Below are 7,583 nucleotides of genomic sequence, written 5' to 3'. Positions count from 1 at the left end.
ATGAGAAAGTCAAAGTGATGCAGTGGGGATGGAATGAAAATCCTGGGTAGTCAAGTTCTTCCCAGGGAGTTCAGGCAATGCATGCTCCTTTCTCTCACCTGGTGAAACAAAACCATGAACTGTGCATTTGATGGACCAGTCTGGGTGACCCCTCTGTGAAGCAAGGATCTTATGTTCTGTTACTTTTGGAAAGATAAAACATTAAATCCTTAATGACTTCCTTTTAAAAGGTACAAAATAATCAGTTGGCATGTGATCAATTTTGGTGCTCACAGACAGCATTTAGATTTATTGAATTGATTTTTTTTTTCCTCCTATTTTTTTTCATATAAGAAACAGGGAATTGTTTAGGTGTCTGAATGTAGGTTTCTGTGCCATTTTAACACAGGGTATCCTATTTAGCTTATTAGGAAAAAAAAAAACAGGCCCTGTGCTTATACCTGTGTTTCCAGTGCATATTTCTAAGACACCTCTGGGCACAATATGTTTAAGCACAGAATGTTTACAGTCACTGTCTTTAAGCACTTAGTTGCCTGATGATTTGTTATACCCCACAGTGCTTTGTCAAACAAAATGTGGATTTATTCAGTGTTAATTTTGCTTAGGTCAAGAATCAGGATTTTGATGTGAGGGTTTCTCTTACATTCTGTACCGACTGGTACTTAGTTCCATCACAAAACTGTATATATGTGCAAGTGTACCTATTTCACCCTGAGGTGACATCCAATATGGTTAGTCTACTGTGAAATAAGGAGGACCAATATCCTTTACAGGTCATGTAAATGTCAGGCTCAGCAGTTCCTTCTGTAATGAAATACACTGGGCTAGATTTACTGCTCCAGTGGGATACCTCTACAATGCTCAGCTAGTGCAAAATAATCTACAAGCAGTATGTCTGCAGATAACCTGGAGTGGGAAATTTTCAACTTGTCCATTCTCAGTTTTGTAGGGTACTTTTCCACTTTCCTGTTTCTACATTCATATAAGAATTTTTCAGGATTTACTGAATTAAAAAAAATTCATCTGCCTCATATGGAAAACTCTCCCTTGAGCCTCTTCCACACTATGCAGGGTGGGACAAATTCCTCCCTCTGCTGGGTCAATCTCAAGTGGTGCAGCATGTATGTCACACAGATCTTTGGAATGTTCTAGGAATCTGTTCACAGCAAGCAAATCCTCTAGTCTAACTAAAAATACAACATAGAATAAGATGAACAACCTGGCCTCAGTCTTCTTTTGCTGCCAGCTTTCATTTCTTAATGAGATTTTCATTTGAAAAAAATAGCTTTTCATACTCCTATCACCTCTTCATTTGTAGAAAGGAATCTTTTCCTTCTGAAGGGGTGTATTTTTACAAATCTTTCTGCCTCTTTATTTTATAGATACTGTCAAATTTGGCTTCTAAAGACATTGATGAATGAAATAATTCAGCAGAATTTTTCATGTCAGCACTTGCTTTTTGGCATTTTGTATTTCTTCATTCAGAATGTTACAGTTTAATCAGTGTGTTTGCTTTGCAGCAGTAATAAAAATGTCTGTTTCCTCAATTTTATTCTTGGATGTACTGAGCCAAAGTTGTTACCTTTTCCATGTCACAGTTCCTTTTCCATCTAACAAGACTCAAAGCATTATCCGAGAAGAGAAATACACATATGATGGAATTAAAAGTTGATGGAAAAGAACAGGTAGAACAAATCTATAAGCAATACATACCCATTTATATTGTGAAATAAGAAATATACATGAGAGGGGGCTTCTAATCTTATTACATTAGTTATACTCTATAACTGCAATGAAGCGATTTACTGTGAAATCAGGCTCATGCTCTACAGATCATAGGATTATAGTCTCTGAAGCTTATTAATGCTAATGCAACATTTTACATTTACTTAGTTGGCTTTGAATGAATCCAGAAGCATCAGTTCAACCATCCACTCAGGCACATGCTTCATTCTTAAGAGTCTCAAAAGAGTGTTGCTACATGTAGTAAGTGTACATGGAGAATGAGCCTATGTTTCTGTGCTTTGCTACTTGAGGGCAGAGATATATTGAGCTGGCTACTATTGCTAGTCACTTAACCAAGCTGCTTTTCCTTCAGAAACTACACAGCCATGGGTTCTCCTCAGTGCTGGTCAAAAAATGTGCAGGGATTATTAATGCTGCGCAGAGACTCTCTTTGCACCCTGGGAGGTTTTAGTCTGAGATGTGCTATACAAAAGCTCATCTTTCTAATTCAGTCTCTTGTAATTCCTGCAGGTTAGCAAAAGCCTGACACAGCTGCAAGTTGGTTGCAAGACTCATTTCCGTAGTTTTGCAGAGATTGAAACTGAAATAGAGTTGCTATTTCTTCCCTTCCATATACCCCTGCCAAGTTTCACCAGCTTTAGCTTTAATTTGCCAAGAAAAGGAATAAGTTAATTCTCTATTTGTGAAATACAGCTAAATACAGAACTGGCAAAACAACATGGAAACGTACTTTTTGAAAGACGTCTTTCTTTCATTAAACAATGCTCACACCATTTTGAACATTCTTTTGATGCAGCATCTAAAGATAAGCAGACCAGAAGAAAAGGCTGAAAAGATGCTCATCAAAGCATCTGCCAGTTCAAGAAAATACTGCACGTAAAAGGATGATGTGTGTTGGAACATTGGAAGGTTTGGTGGGAAGCTGAACAGCTGTTAATTTTCAGAAGTATGTATCCCAGGCAGTATTATGATATGATTGTTTACCTAAAGAGGAAAATTCATAAACATGGCAGCATGAAGAGTGTTCGTAGGATATAACTAGCAGACAAAATTCTTTATTCCATGTCAAGCAAATTGCTGCTAGCTGGTTACAGGAGTTAGGTATGTTCTCTCCAGAAAGGTTTCGTTGAGTTCTGAATACATTATGGAACAATTTTTTAGATCACGAGCAACCTGGTCTAGAAGGGTTGGAATAGCAGGGAGTTGGAACTAGATGATCTTAAAGTTCCCTTCCAACACAAACTATTCTATGATTCTATGATATTAGATATTGAAACAACAGTATAAGTAGAGAAAAGAGCATGACTGACAGTATTGTGGCAAGCTAACAAGCTCCTATGGACCTTGATGTAGAGTTGATTGGATCACATTTCAAAAATAACACTTGAAAAAGATGTTAATTTTCAGCTTCCATTTGCTATTCACTTGGGTTGTGATTTAAAAATTCCTCAGTATGACTTTGAATGCTATGATATAATTTTAAGATGGACTGATTTTCCTTATCCTTGTCTAATTCTTATTCCTATTTCCTGTATAGAAACCTAATTCTTTTCTTTTACTTAAAACATTTATTTAAATAAGTAAAAATTAACTTTTCCAGGGTAAGTTGTGATAGATGCTTAAAATCAGTATTTGGAGACAATCCCAGGAAAATTATCATTAGTTAAATATTTGTAAGGAGTGATCATAGTTTGATGTAAGAAGGGCTCCATTATTATAAAAAACAATGCTCAGAAGAGCATTCAAAAAATGGGGACTAGGCAGTTATCTCTTCCTGCCTTCACTACAGGAATATAAAACAAAATTTTGCAAAGTGATGTCTTTTCCAGACTGAAAAGAAAATTCAATATCACAGACCTCATGGCTAATTTTTAAGTTATAGTCTTTTTTCACCGCATATCACTTCTCCTGAAAACCTATGGCCTTGATCTTCTAAAAATTATAATACATTATCCCTACTTATGTATTTTATGCTTAATGCATTAAAGGGGTATAATTAGTGCCTCTCATTAGACTAATTCTATATGATTATAAATCTGAAATTAATTCTGCTATTTTACTCACTTTGAAAAAAAAGCAACATAATTGTGATTCCACACATTACCTTTCAACCTGTTACTATTATTCTTTCTAGATATTATCCTTATTTGTTCTGGATACAGATATAAGAGTGAAAAAAATAATTTGTGGAGAAAAACAGGAGATGAAAACACTGTGCAGTGGAGGTGTTAACACCAAGAACAAACTGTCCTTTTGCTCTGGAACCAGAGATGCCATTATATTTTTAAAAAGTCTTAAAGTGAGTAAAACTATGTTGGAATAAGGCTTTCTGCTATGTCACATGAGCTTAGCCGTTTGACTTCTGACCTATCCTATCTGAGATTCTCTCCTTTCCTCACATAAATCTGAAACCCCAGAGTGTGAATCTAGGGCTATGAATCCCAAAGCTGGGTATTAATGTGAATCAAGAATTAGATGAAGGAATGCCAAACTTTGTGAAAACTTGGCAACCAAAGTTGTTGAAGTTGAAATTAGTGGTTTAGAGTACCACATTTGCTTTACAGTGAAAGAGTATGCATTATTTGACTTATTTTAAAATGTGTGTGTACAATATAAAAAGTCTACTCATCAGATCCTTGAAGTATTCTTTTTTTGCTACCAGGAGCAAAAACACCTCTGCATTTCCAACAGAGAGGATAAAAAGCAATTTCCCATCCAATGCATTTAAAGACATGGGAATAAAAAGAATAAAAAAGACACCTGGTTACTCTGAAGTAATCAGACCAAAAAGAAATCATAGACAAAGGATCATAGGAGCTCTAATCTTCTGAAAGAAAAAAAAAAAAAGAAAGAAAGAAAGAAAGAACAACCCAAAAAATAGAATATCAGTAGAAAACTTGGAATTTCAGCTTCTGTCAGCTAGAAACAACAGCAACAATAAAAATTAACATTTTTTTCTCATAGCTTCTCAAGTATAAGGATTACAGGACTCCTGGGTTATATCAGCTTAGATTTTTTTATTTGCCCCTTTACTTTTGTGGGGTTCATTTCTTAAAATGTGAAAATGTGTTTGCCACTTTTTCCCGTTATTTCTGCATTCTATGTGTCCTTGCATTATTCACACATTAAGGATCTACCTAAGTGGAAAAACTGTTCATAGTTCTGCACTGATTTCACCAGGGCATCTTTCCTTCTGCCCCTACTTATCTGCTGTCTTAGTGCTTTATTGTTTTGTAAGAAGAATGTGTTCTGTCACATTCATGAATTGCAGATCAGTTTCTTATGAACTGGCAGGACTGATAGCAGTAGTTTTTCTTCTCAGCAGTCTATAATTCTACTTCTTTCTTATTGTTTGTAATTTATGTTCCTACCTTACCTGTTTCTTTCTCCAGATAGCTAGGAAAGCTGCCTGGAATACTAGTTGGCAATTACATTCTGCAGATGATTTCAGTAAATTGGTCTACTTTTCAAACACTTTAAAGCAAATTTATTTTACCTGAGTGGAGATCAACTTAAGAAAGGAAGAAGAAAAGTATGCAACATTTACATGGCTGAATATACACACTCCAGATTAGATAGCATAAGTGCCATTTATATATTCCAGCTAGCATTCATTAGTTTTATTCCTGAGAAGTATATTTTAACACCCGTATTCTTTCAAAGAATATTTTTCTAGCTAATCTATATATATTTTAGATCTAGTTGTTGTCTGCATGTTTGATATGCATTAAGTAATCTCATTTTTCCTCTCTTTTAGTCTCAACATGATAATGTATGACAAGTAGGATTTTAAACTTAAATTAGTCTGATAAAACTGAGAAAGGTTAGACAAAATAGAGCAATTCAGGAAATTTCATTATTTATAATGCTGCTCTGTGTTTTATCTTAATCTAAAAGTTATTGTGTTACAAACTAATACAATCATCACTTTGCAGATCAATGAAATGTAGCCACAGAAGCATGGAATAAAATTAGGAGAAATTACTATAGTCAATTGTAGCCAATTGAAATTATAGTGGTATTTCCAGTAATCACTGTGGCCAATACATATGTTGAATACTTTTGGATTTTTGGAAGGTAAAATAAAGAAGAATTCTGTTTTAAGTCAATTCAAAAGCTGGAAACTCACTAACACAATTCATCAAAGATTTACATTCTGTAGTGTCTGTATCTTTGGTCTTTAAAAATTGCTAGAACTTTTTCTTGGATTTCAAAATGGCAATTTCTGAAGAATTTCACAACAGTTTCAGAGCTGTGAATGTCTCATTCTTTCATAAAGAGACATAGAAATCAATTTCTTACCAAATCTAAATTAATTTCAAGTTCTTAAATGTTACAATAAAGAAAGATAGTTGAACTGTTTCCTAACAACTGTTATCTTGCTATAACAGGTGTTTAGTATGATATCTAGTATATCTAGTATAAATTTTGATGCCTTAATACATGTTCACAGAAATTGCTTTGCAATCCTAACTTCAGGAAATTTATAACTATAAGTTATCTACTTTTAAGGATATATATTTGAAATATTGTATAGATATCTATTTTGATGAATCAGCATTTTCTTACACTAATAAAATCACAGAAGCACAGAATCATAGAATGGTTTGAGTTGGAAGGGACCTTTAAGATCACCTCGTTCCACCCTCCCTGCTATAGGCAGGGACACCTCCCTCTAGACCAGGTTGTTCACAGCCGCATCCAGCCTGACCTTGCAGGAAGGGGGCATCCACAAGATCACTGGGCAACCTGTTCCAGTGCCACCCTCACAGTAAATATTTTATTCCAAATATCTAGTCTAAATCTACCCTCTTCCAGATTAAAGCCATTTCTTCTTGTCCTGTCACTACATGCCCTAATAAATGTTCCTCCCCAGCTTTCCTGCAGGGCCCTTTCAGGTACTGGAAGCCCACAACAAGGTCTCCTTGGAGCCTTCTCTTCTCCAGGATGAAAAGCCCCAGCTATCTCATCCTGTCCTCATAGGGGAGGTTCTCTGGCCCTCTGTCATCTTTGTAGCCCTTCTCTAAACCTGCTCCAGCAACTCCATGTCCCTGTGTTGGAGGCCCCAGAACTGGATGGAGTACTTCATGTGGAGCCTCATGAGAACAGAGCAGAGGGGCAGAATAACCTTCCTTGATATGCTGGTCATAGTTCTCTTGATGCAACCTAGGTTATGATTGTCCTTTTGGGCTGCAAGAACACATTGCTGCCTTCTGATGAATCTTTCATCAATCGACACTCCCAAATTGTTCTCCTCAGGGCTGCTCACAAGCCATTCTCTGCCCAACCTGTATTTGTGCTTGGGATTGCCCCAGTCCAGGTGCAGGACCCTGAACTTGGCCTTGCTGAACTTCATGAGGATGGCATGGGCTTCATACATTCATTGTATAATGTGAAAGTAAAAGGAAAACATATTTGGAGACGTATGGTTAATAGTTTATATATAATAGGCTTTAGCAGAAATACAGTACAATTTGTCGAAGGCTGCATAGACTCTCCAGTGGGAGTCAGAATTTATGCTGTCTTACACGTCATTTTCCTGTTGATCAAAGGACTCCACCCTCACCAACCTTGTGTGAAACTCCCAGCTAGCTATGAGACAGATGTTCCCATCCCACGATGGGATGGGAATGACCCATGGCAAATACGACAGCCTATCAGAATAGAAAGAGTTTGACGATCATCAGAACTACATGCTAATTATATCAGTGCCTAGATTTGCTGATACTGCTGTTAGGAGTGGTTATGTCTTGCACAGGTTTGCTACTTGCCTAGACACCAATTACTGTGAGGCAATATACATCCCAGGAATACTGCAAATGATACACAGCAAGGTA

The sequence above is a fragment of the Phasianus colchicus genome, chromosome 3 (genome assembly GCF_987193195.1).
Source record: "Phasianus colchicus chromosome 3, bPhaCol1.hap1.1, whole genome shotgun sequence".
NCBI lineage: Eukaryota > Metazoa > Chordata > Aves > Galliformes > Phasianidae > Phasianus > Phasianus colchicus.
This window is presented reverse-complemented; position numbering follows the sequence as displayed.